The 12,186-nt window shown below is 36.0% G+C and overlaps 1 long non-coding RNA gene across 1 annotated transcript; it reads right to left on the bottom strand.

Moving 5' to 3' along the window:
* Window positions 1-1,638: 1,638 nt before the first annotated feature.
* Window positions 1,639-5,570, bottom strand: LOC113331072. Its single transcript, XR_003350657.1, has 2 exons — window positions 2,727-5,570; window positions 1,639-2,265 (listed from the first exon to the last, which is right to left on the bottom strand). It is a non-coding gene; the product is annotated as an uncharacterized LOC113331072 (long non-coding RNA).
* Between the last annotated feature and the right edge of the window lie 6,616 nt (window positions 5,571-12,186).

Below are 12,186 nucleotides of genomic sequence, written 5' to 3'. Positions count from 1 at the left end.
TTAGATTGAGGTATATTTGAGTACCCTCGTATTTTCAAGATATCATCCCTAATAATTCTTATTGGGAAGTTTCAACCTTGGTCAATGGAGGTTATATCTTTTCGTTTGCGAAGCTTAACCTTCCACGGAGAAACCAAGGTTCATCCCCCAAATTGTGAATATGTTCCGTACTAGGTTAATTGTGTAAACATTTGCTAACGATTTTTCCCAAACGATACAACAATATATATAAGAGTGAACGTTACTATTTGTGGAGACGTCTTACTGGGTGCACACTATGACATTCATTGAAGAGAATGTGAATATCCCATCAACCATTGAAGTTGCAGTTCACTCGACCTTTGGAAGAAATATCGTGGTATAGTCGTTTGCTTTTCATTCCACTGATTATTTAGTTTTTAAAAGGAAAAACTTGGTACCAAAATGAATTCTCACTTAGTTTTGCAGGGAAGTACACATTATTGTCTACCAACGCTACCCAGCTTTACCTTAATCTTGATGTACCTGATCTTCGAGGAATGTGAGAGAGATTGACTATTTTTATAATCATGTGATGAATCAAGTATTTGTATTAGTAAAAACCATTAATTTCTAAGTGACTTATGTGAATAACCCCTGATATAACTGTATTGACTCAACTGGCAGCACGTGCACTATATGCCTTGGCTAATGTATCAGCCCTGCTTTGTTCAGGTGGGACCTTCAATGGTGTAATACTAGATGCCAATAGTGTCATTAAAAAGCTTAGAGAAGGTAGTTATCCTACGTGGAATATATGGGTGGATTTACGAATTCGTATCACTGTTGGTTCTAAGATTTAGTTTATTAGTTTACAATACCTTTATGAGTTCCTTAAACATGCTACTTGAGGCATATTGTTTGCGTACAACTGATGAGATAAAACAATCTAAAGGTTCCAATTTTTAACATTAGCAACGACACCAGCAATAACTATAACTGCTACAGTTGAAAATCATGGGATCCTCCATCTCTAATATTCATATGGGCGATTAAATTTTTTTGAAGTTTAAAAATTAATTTTTCGTATGTAGGAGTTTGTAAATGGTACATCCATTTTTCTCAATTTTTTCCTGAAGCTAAATTCGATTCGAAACAGTTCTTAATAATAATCTTTACTCTATTTAAAACTTATCATGCAACCTTGAAATGCAACAAGGCGAGTTCCTCAGATCCATAATACTGTGGCCTCTATGCACATTGTTTGAACTACATGTATGATTGAAAGGCAAAAAAAAAACAAAGCATACTTCGACATTAACGATGAATAATACCTTTCATATGAGGCACTTTTAACCCCCTTATACACATTTTTTTGGATTCTTTATTTTGTTAATCAGTTGTCGTTCCGTGTGTACATCATGCTAGAATCTATTGAGTTTTTTGTTTTTTATTCTGCGAAATTGTGAGCAAGTTTTTTGGTTTTATTTCGTTCATTTAATGTTGGTTTTACGAAGAGATATTCCCTCCGTGTTTTTTATTATTCCGATTTGACGAAGTCAAAACATTAAGGAGACTGAAGAAGTATCCGAAACTACCCCAATTATTACTAGAAACATGTGTAGTATACAAGAAAGATATATACTTGGTAATTTTAATAAAGGAATGAAGATTAATAGAAAAGATATTAAATAGATTTGTTTGTTCGTACAATATACGAAGATATTAACACTATCAAATTATGACCTTGAAAGGGTCTACAAAAAGTTGTTAGCAAGCCTAGCCACAAGCTGGGCTCCAACGCCTTTCTGAATTACAATCCCTAATCTATGAAAGGAAAATATGTTTTTCCTAGCATTAACATCATATCTAAATAAATAATTATTCATCCGCTTTAAAAACTCAATGTGTCTTCTCCGAGTTCGCCCAAAGTTGAAAAAGCCAAAGTACCAAATCCATATCCATGTGACTGACATATATCAAAGTACTTCGAACGTTTGCGAGAAACCGCATTTGCAATAGCAAGCCCAGGACGGAAAGTGCGAACACCACCACCAGAAAAGGGAGATACACCTGTAACGTCAAAACACATATCTCGGCCATTTTCCCAATTATGTACAAGGATATCCACAGGTTTCAACCCGCCCCCATTGCTAGATAAGAAACCTAAAGCCACCTCCTTTCTCGAAGTGATGCATGACCAACAACACATATCAACAATAATGTCACACACCATGTCATGTAGAAACTTAAAAACCAACCTCATGTGCACGGTGAAGATCATGGTCGCAAAAAATATCCATTTTCCTGTTGCAGAAAGGACATAAACTGCCATCCTTGAATAAGGGTATACTTAATCGATAACATAAAACATAACTAAACTGTTGAGGTCCAATCCTATGGTTAAGACCTTCAATAGGGATCGCTAAGAGATAGTCCCGAGCATACAGGGTTTTGTTACATTGCCATAATGTTTTATCTCTGTCTGACATGGGAAAAACATTGGGTAAATCCTTCATAACCACATCGAAGTATCTAACTACCAAAGTAGACATAGTGTTGGGGGCAGTAACTCCATGTGAATCGATAAAGCATCCACGTCGCAAACATTAGCAAACAAGTCCAGAGCATGTTGCATACTAGGCCCATAAGCTGAGAATTGTGACTTACTAAAAATTAACTCCTGTAAACCCCTAGTCTGTAAGCATGAAGCTAGGTAACAATAATTCATAGTGTTGTCCATATTGTACATACCCAAACCACCGTACCTGATAGGCAATGTAACTAGGCGTTGTTGACGGGCACCGAAACCCGGATTCGTCGTCACCAACAAGCTCATGTACTGTAGAAGGTGTGAATCAAAAACTACTTGGGCCTCTTGAACTGCCGATAACTTTGTGGTTCTCATTGTGAAATATAAACGCGAAGCGCCAACACAATTGCGTAACAAGAGTAACTCACTTTGAGGGTCTTTAAGTTTATGAATAGATTACATGAGTTTGGTGGCTTTATTAACTCTACATAAAACCATTTTGCTGCAAAAATCTTGATCAAGGCTAACGGTTCCCCTAATAATTTGACACCGTTCTTCGGTCTGGAAATATGAACCGGGAAGACACCCTCTATAAAGCTACGAGCATCGGATGGCAAGTAAATTTCAGTCTTAGAAATGTTCCGATGGAGACCAAGAGCCGGATCATCCTCTTGAATTATACACAGAGCCTTAGAGATCATCAAAGTGTCACCAATTAGAGTATCGTCGTCCAGATACCAAGCTTGAAGATCTAAGACACATTGCTCAGCAATTTTCTTCACCAGGGGATGTAGAGTGAGTGAAAATAGGAGAGGGCCCAATGGGTCTCCTTGTTATACCCCCTATGCAGACGAAGAATGCATTCCCCGTAATATAATCTTGTCGGAGCAGAGTAACAAAACTCCACCCATTTGTAAATGGAAGGACAAACACACCTAACCTGCTGCAGCATGGAATACCTGTCAACCATATTAAAAGCATTATAAAAGTCTACTAGGATCATAGTTTTTGAGTTCATATGACCATTTTCCTCAAGCATTCTATTAACGGGATGCAAAATCGCTTCCCCCCACACGGTATACAAACCCCAAATTGGTAGTCTTCCAAAAATGAACTCATCTCTTTGCACACAGTATGGGCAGTGACTTTAGAGACAATTCATCTCCAAAAGCTATTGGCCTAATGTTGTCGTCCGGTTTAAGAAGCGGGGTGAGTGGTGCACTAGCCACAAACTCACCTAGTTGAAGAGGGCACATACCGGATAACCAAAGATTGATAACCTGAGTAATTGAAGAAAGCAGCTCATGTACAACAGCTGCTGCAGGACCACTGAGAGCATCCATAAGATACTGGATTCTCAAACCATCACGACCACATGCAGTTCCTTTAGGAAAACTCTTGAGCCTGTTGAGGACAACCTCACTGTTGGTGCTAATGCTGTCCAAGTGAGCCTGATGAGGGGGTATATGTGGTGGAGGATCTTGAGGATGTTTATCTAACAATTCATTAAGAGTTGCTTCATCATTTGGAGCTATGTCGTTTGAGGACAACACTTTGATAGCTGCAGTGAATAAGTCATTCCTGATATTTTTACGACATATGCGCAAATTTTGTGTACCAATAATCTATATCCATCTGGTTCACGCCATTCTCATGATCGCCTGGTTGATGGAAGCAGCCTACAATTTGTTTCTTATGCTTGACTTCTCCTCAAAACTACACTTTGGAGAGTAAACACGCAAAATACAAATAGGCAACAGTAGAAGTTGTATCCATGTGGAGGTATCACCAGGGTAAGATATTACCTTATCCAACATAGACTTGAGAACTCTCGAAAATTGGAGCCTACATTTAGGGGGAATAGTCTTCACCTTAGGGAATCTGTTTTTGGAAGACACAATTCAGATGTTGCGGTTAAGACACGACACATACTCAGCAACCACATTATTATCAGTATTCTCGACAGGAACTGTAGGGCGGTTGATACTGTGGATTAAGAAATCTGCATTGTACCCATTGAAGGGGGCTAGAATCATGTCCCCATTATGTGAACTACATGGCCTGCTCCATGCATGAATTTTCATACATGTTGAACACAACCACATCTTTAACTATATAAGAACTTCCTCCCAAGCAGAGAAAGTTTCATGATTATTCTCGATTCTTTGTCTACAACTGGAAATTTCCTCACCATTGACCATATGAATATCGTTGAGATGCTTTAACAGAGAATACTTCAACAAAACCTTACCCCCAACCCCATTTCTGCAATTATCGTAACCCCTAAAAGGACATTGAAAATACATACCAGAATATGCAGCTGATTCTAAAGGCGAAAAAGGACCCGGCATTGAAGCAGAACTTAAACTAACATGATGTTGATGAAGACAACCCAATAACATCATACTGACTCAAAGAGTAACGAAAATGGGAGGTAAAAACAACTCCCAAAATGAACTCAATGGACAATCAGAATGGGTGGAATCGAACTAGGAAAAATCAAGGAGAAACAGCGTTTGATTTGTCCTCAAACACAAAAAAAGAAAAAAATCAGGGACTGGGACTTGGAAATTTGCCGGATTAGCTTCCAAACGGACAGACCTGTAAACACCACACTTAATTCATGGAAGAAACTGTTGAAAATAGATTGAATAAAATTTTGGAATCATCAAACTCGTTCTAATCACCATTCAAAAACACAATCGAAAAGTTAAATCCCTCAATTAACACGTCCTAAAGAGAAGATGATTGGAACTTGTATTCAGTTGTTAACCGCAACAAACTGAAGCTATGCCAACCTCAAATCACCAAAGTGGAAAATTCAGGAAACCCATACAAAAACTGAAGAAATTTGATGGTAGTATCAAAAGATCGGAAATAGGGATTAACAGATTAAGAGTTTTACCATGAAAATGAGAAGAAATTTGATTGAACTGAAGGAATAATTAGAAGAAAATCTCAAAGAAACGAAGAGTTTCACTCACATGAACGAAGAGCAGGAGAATACAAACGGCCTGGAGAATCCATGGAGATGGCAATACTGAGTCATCCCAAGTTCGAATCGTAAGTCTTTCGATATATTTTTATTGTTTAAAAATTTTCGTTGTGTTATATTAAACATAAAAATAATTTTATAATTATAAAAAATAAAGGGTATATCTGATAGTTTAATAAGTGAATATGACTATAAACAGAAGCTGATAATTATTTTAAGACAAAGAAAAATATAATAGAGGGATAATGAAAAAAGACGGAGGGACTATGGAGTAAATATATATGAGTTACTTCAATGAATCTCATGTTTTTGTGTAGTTAACTTTGATAAAGAGTTTGTGGGTACTATTTTAATGGTTGACTTCGTAGAGGCTAATAGAAAATATTGAAGTTAGTGGGTAAGTGGGTGGAGATGGTGGATTCTACTTGTGCAATGGTTTGAATAGGTTGGATAAACCATGAATTAATCTATGTTTTACCCAAACATGTATTGATCAATTGGGTTGGTTATGTATTATTTATAAAAAAAATTGATTAGAATAGGTAATCGGTATTGCTAAGTTGAAGTTTAATATATTTTTCTCTCTTGTAGCTTTAAAAATTTCATATGAAGTAGAATCTAAAGAAGAACCTTATGAACATTTTACTATATAATACATATGTAATTTCTCTTTTATCTCCACTTATGTGAAGGTGATCATGAATATATTAATGTGATCATTCACCATGAAAATTGAAAAAGTGGGGGTCTAACAACCACACCCAATATTTCGCTTAGCAATCTGTATGGACAAACTCCAATATACTTTTTAGAGAATCAACTAGACAGTCAGACTCAATCTAGATAAAAAGTATATGAAAGAGTTTATATCTCAATCTCTCGATTTGATATATACTCAAGCAAATCGAAATCTGCGAGTCTTTATCAAATACTAGAAAGATAACTTGGATGGTACCAAAGACCAATATCCAAATGTCAATCAATTTAAATCAACAACCAAAAGGTCGGATATTCTAATTGATTGAACAACGCACAACCTGTGATATTTCAATTATATAACAAAATATAATGCGGAAAAGAAATAACACAGACACCAGAATTTTGTTAATGAGGAAACCGCAAATGCAGAAAAACTCCGGGACCTAGTCCAGATTGAACACACACTGTATTAAGTCGCTGCAGACACTAGCCTACTCCAAACTAACTTCGGTCTGGACTGTAGTTGAACCCCAACCAATCTCACACTGATCCAAGGTACAGTTATGCTCCTACGTCTCTGATCCCAGCAAGATAATACACACTTGATTCCCTTAGCTGATCTCACCCACAACTAAGAGTTGCTACGACCCAAAGTCGAAGACTTTAACAAATAAATCTGTATCACACAGAAAAGTCTATGGTAATAGATAAATCCGTCTCCCACGAATATACCTACGAGTTTTGTTCTGTCTTTTGATAAATCAAGGTGAACAGGAACCAATTGATAATCCAGACTTATATTCCCGAAGAACATCCTAGTATTATCAATCACCTCACAATAGTCTTAATCGACGCAGCGAAAAAAATATTTTTGAATCACAAACGACGAGACGAAGATGTTTGTGATTACTTTTTATCTTTCCTATCGGAGATAGAAATCTCAAGCAAATTATTACAATTGTACTCGTACGATAGAAACAGCAAGATCAGATCACACAACTACGATAAAGTAGTATCGGTCTGGATTCACAATCCCATGAAGTCTTTAAGTCGTTAACCTGGTTTAGAAGAAGAAACCAAAGTTTAAAGGAGAATCGACTCTAGATTAGCACGACTACTATCACACAGAACGTGTGGGGATTAGGTTTCCCAGTTGCTAGAGTTCTCCCTTATATAGTCTTTCAAATCAGGGTTTACAATCAATGTTAGCTTGGTAACAAAGCATTCAATATTCACTGTTAGATGAAAACCTGATTAGATTCAAGCTAATATTTATCAACCGTTAGATCGAAAACATAGCTTGTTATACACAAATGAAATGCACGTTCTTGGGCTTGTGACCGTACCCAAACTTGTACATTAGTTGGTTCAACAATAGTTAACCAAATGCTTAGCCATATGATCACTTTCATATCAACCATATTCTTCTTCACCATAACTAGTTCAAATGAACTAGTTAGAGAGTTGTTCAATTGCAAGGAAATCTTATGTACTACACAAGACACAACTGAAGCAAAATCGATTTGATTCACATGAATCGGTTCATGAACTCTATAGCCACGGTTTGCAATTGCATTCCTTAGTTTATAAAGATAAGTTCACTAAACATCATTTTTAAAAACAAAGAAGCAACCATATATTAAACAGAAATATTTCTTACATCATGACTTATGTAAGGAATTAATATTGCTGGTGGAAGTAACCACCATTCCCCACATAAATTGTACTTACGATATGCCTTAGCTATTGCATCCGCAGCCTTATTACAATCTCTGTACACAAAGGTACAAGACCAAACAGGATTAGTGTTACATATATCTACACATTTTCTCAGTAAAAGCAAACTCTGCCAGTGAAAAAGAGTAGTTTGCTGCTGTAAGAAAGAACAAATTGCAAGATTGTCAGTCTCAAAATCAACATGAGACCAACCATTTGTTGCTGCCAGTTGCATAGCCTCCAACACAGCCCAGGCTTCTGCTTGTTGGACATTGATATCTCTCATTAATGCTACCCTTCCCATGACATATGCTCCTGCAGAGTTCCAAATTATAATTCCAATACCAGCCAATAGGGAACTAGAATTGTAAGAAGCATCATATTAATTTTCAAAAACTGCATAGGTGGAGGTTTCCAATTATGATGTAAGACACTATGAATATGAGGATGATTATAATTAGAAGGAGGGCTGCCTAAATGATGTTGTGCAATGTATGAGTTAACTTGATAAATGACAGAGTTATGATTTGGGGTAATGTTGCTAAAAACAGCTCTACACCTGAGTTTCCAAATGAGATGAATAATGCACATGGCTAAGTGAATAATCTGAGGAGTTTTCTGGATGTTGAAGAAGGAATCTTTTAACCGCCAAGTCTGAATCCAAGATAAGACAGTAGAGTGCTGCAAAATAGAGAGAAACTGGTGAGGGAAGTAATACTGCCATACTTCCTTAGAGAAAGGGAAATGAAGCAACATATGATCCAGGTCTTCTATCTGATTTAAATTGCAAAGCACACAGTTAGAATCAACATTATGCATATGATTGAAGATTCTTTCTTTAACTGGTACAACATTGTGGATTACTTTCTATAGAAAAATCTGAAACTTGTAAGGAACTTTTAACTTCCAGAAAACTAACCAAAACTGTTGAGATAATCCCATAGAGTTATCTTTGACTACATCCTTGTCACAAAGCATTTTGTAAGTTGAGGCTGTTGTAAAAATACCAGAACTTGTAAAAGGACGTATTAATTTATCTTCTTGATCTAACTGAATAGGAATAGTTAATATGGAGTTCACCTGATCAAATGTAAAAAGTTGATGAAGAAGCGGCACATTCCATTTCTCAGTATTGGTATCAATAAGCTCAGAAACCCACTGATAGTTGCAAGTATTTAGATCTCCAATCTTGTAATGCATAACTCAAAGAAGGAATCCAGTTAGAGGTCCAGATGTTGATACTTGAACCATTACCTACTTGCCATTTAGCATTTTTCAATACAATCTCTAGCCTAATACAGATACTCTGCCATATCCAACTCGAGTTAGAATTTCCAGGTAGTGGAAAGCATTGCAAGTAATTATGAGGAAAATGTTCGCCTTTCAACAATTTCGCCCACAAAGCATCTTGGTTGTGTAATAATTATCAGGCCAGTTTTGCAAGAAATGCTAAGTTGTAATTACTTAAATTTTTAAGGCCTAAATTTTTTGTTAGATTAGGGACTTCTTAGTGGAAGGGAAACAACTGACTAGGAACGTGTCCATGGATATACAATTTTTATTATTTTTGTTTTGGATTTTCATCTTACTACATGTCTTAATATAATTGGTTAACACTGGTCACCTTGTTGCGTGTCCAATTGCTATTGGAGCTTAATTAGATCGGTGGTCTAAGCACATTTACTTCGGATCGAGTTACAAACAGAATAGCCATAACAGCGTGCGGATTGTTTGGCTAGGGTTAACAAAATTTTATAAAGCCATCGCTTTTGGTAGACATCCGTTCTTTTCCCATCCTGTAGTCAGATAAAATATCATAGAAAAAAAATAGAAAACTTTGCCTCATGTAGAACTTGCGGCGGTGCTCTGCATAGGAACACTTTTCCATATACATCTTAGATACATCGTGAGAAGAGAAAAACGTTAGTGGTGGATTTGCGGAGCTGGGGTCTCTTTGTATCAGTGATTTGGATCTGTTTTTATTTAGGATTATTTGCTAGCATTTGAGGTAGGCGCAACACAATCTAAAACTCTATTTATTTATGGTTTTGTTAATAAAATTCATATTTACACGTTTTTATGATGCTATTGATGATGATGTGAGCATGATTATGATTTTCGGGCTTCGGTCTATAGATTGTGATCCTTAAAATTATCTTTGATGGGATACGAGATATCCTTGGGAACGACTTTGTTTCCCTAAACCCACGTGGGGCTCCCTGAGGTGAGCGGACTTGATTGATTTGATTGTTTTATGGATGTGGTGTTTCCATGTGTTTGTGATGCTATTAATCATGCTAGTTGTTTTAAAAAAGGAATTGAAAATGTTTGATAAAATCTTTTGTTGCTTCTTTGCCTATTGGTGTCACAACTCACTTCGTTTAATGAAAAAAATTTCAGTTTTATGGCACCACAAGGAGCTAATGCCAGAAAAGCGTAGAGATCGGTTTTTGGCGTTATTATTAGTATTTGCATAGGATTTATGATTGGAAATTCTAATAAAATATCATGAAACTCTTTTAGATGATTTAATTAGTATTTTTATTGATTATTAATATTTTGGAGATTATTAGGTTAATGTATAACCAATGAAAACAATGCTTTGTTTAGAAAATTCTATTTGATTGAATAATGAAAATTTATGAGTCTTGTTAGTTTGACTGTGTGTGATAACTATTCTATAATGCGGTTTTGTTTCATTTTTTTGTGGTATATATAAAAACTCTTTCAAGATGTACATATAAAAACTTCAGAATTTTCGGAGTTCCAGAAGTATTTTTAAATCAATTGTTTTTCACTATGCAAAACTCAGACGTTTTCTGTCAGATTTAGGGATGGTCATGGGGCGGGTATGCCAATCCCCAATCACTGCGTCGTTCTTAAAAAAAAAAACATACCCGCCCTGTTACCCACATGAATTGGGGAGGGGCGGGTATGGGGAATACCCGTATGGGACGGGTTTCCCGTGGGTTACCCGTAACGCGGTGTTAATACATAAATCTAAAATTTTAGATACAGAAATTCATCTTAAAATGAACAAAAGAATCTTTATTAGATGACTTATTAGTGTTTCTACTTTTTTCTTTCTCATTTTATCTTCGTCCATGTTAACCATTTCATTATAGTATCATTTTCACTATTTTAATTTTTAGAGAATGTGTCTGATCACCACAAAGAAGCGAAATTGATGAATATAAAAATTACGATCAAGAATATAATAAATGAAAGAAAGCCCCAATAAATGGTGGAAGTATAAAAATTCGGTATAAATTCATGCATAAAAGTCTAAACACTTATAATATGAAAGCTACGGGGCGGGGACCTTGAATCCCGTCCCCACCCCATCCCCGTAACTTAGGTTCCGGGTATTTCCATACCTGACCCCATCCCAATTTTTGCGGGTAAAACCCTATCCAAACGGGCGGATTTCCAAGGGAATGGGTTGGGTGGGGCAAATGGCCATCCCTAGTCAGATTCAACTTTGCTTTAGTTTTTCTGTTTTTAAAATATTCTATGGCATGTTTTAGGCTTTGGTGTCTTCTGTAAACTTGAAGATAGTTATTTTCTCCTTTCAAAATGATAAAATAAAGCTAATTTAAAATTTTGAGTGAATTGATATGATTTTTGTAAAATGAACTATCACTATTTTACGTTTCTGCAGCAGTGGTCAACAACGCGTATGACGGTGGTCAAAAGGTCTTTAAGATAAACTAAAAATTATAGAAATTTTATGACTGGAACAATGCTAAGTTAGAATTCAGAACGTATAATAATAATACTTTATGGATTCGGATTGAACTCATTAAAATTCCTTGAGTGACCTGGTGTCTGTTTCTGTTTTATGATTCTTCCTTAAATATGTGACTCTTATGGATTGAATCTGGAATGTTTAACGGTGAAATTAATTTTTCTGGTAAATTATAGTTCTTTAGGATTCATATGGATTAAAAATCACGTAAAAGTAACGGTTAGATGTTCCAAAAAGAATTTATATATATCCACTGCGACAAAATTTCAAATTTAACATAAATAAAGACTAAACAATCAAATGGGTGTTTGGGCTTGGGCTAAAATTGTAAAGTCCGGGTTTGATTTTAAATGTAGCATTTCAGGTTTGGGGTTCGGATTTGGGTCGGAATCCAAGCCCAAATTTTGGGGTGTTACTGTTTGGTATCAGAGCTACTCTGATCCTTTGGGCAAGCTAGTTTCTGAATAAGTCAGTGCGTGTATATGCTTGAATGTGAAATTGTTTGTGTATTTGTTGATTGTTTTTTGTTAGAATGCG

Source organism: Papaver somniferum, unplaced genomic scaffold (genome assembly GCF_003573695.1).
Source record: "Papaver somniferum cultivar HN1 unplaced genomic scaffold, ASM357369v1 unplaced-scaffold_123, whole genome shotgun sequence".
Classification (NCBI taxonomy): domain Eukaryota; kingdom Viridiplantae; phylum Streptophyta; class Magnoliopsida; order Ranunculales; family Papaveraceae; genus Papaver; species Papaver somniferum.
The sequence above is the reverse complement of the archived record's forward strand: the minus strand, read 5'-3'. Positions and strand labels throughout refer to the sequence as shown.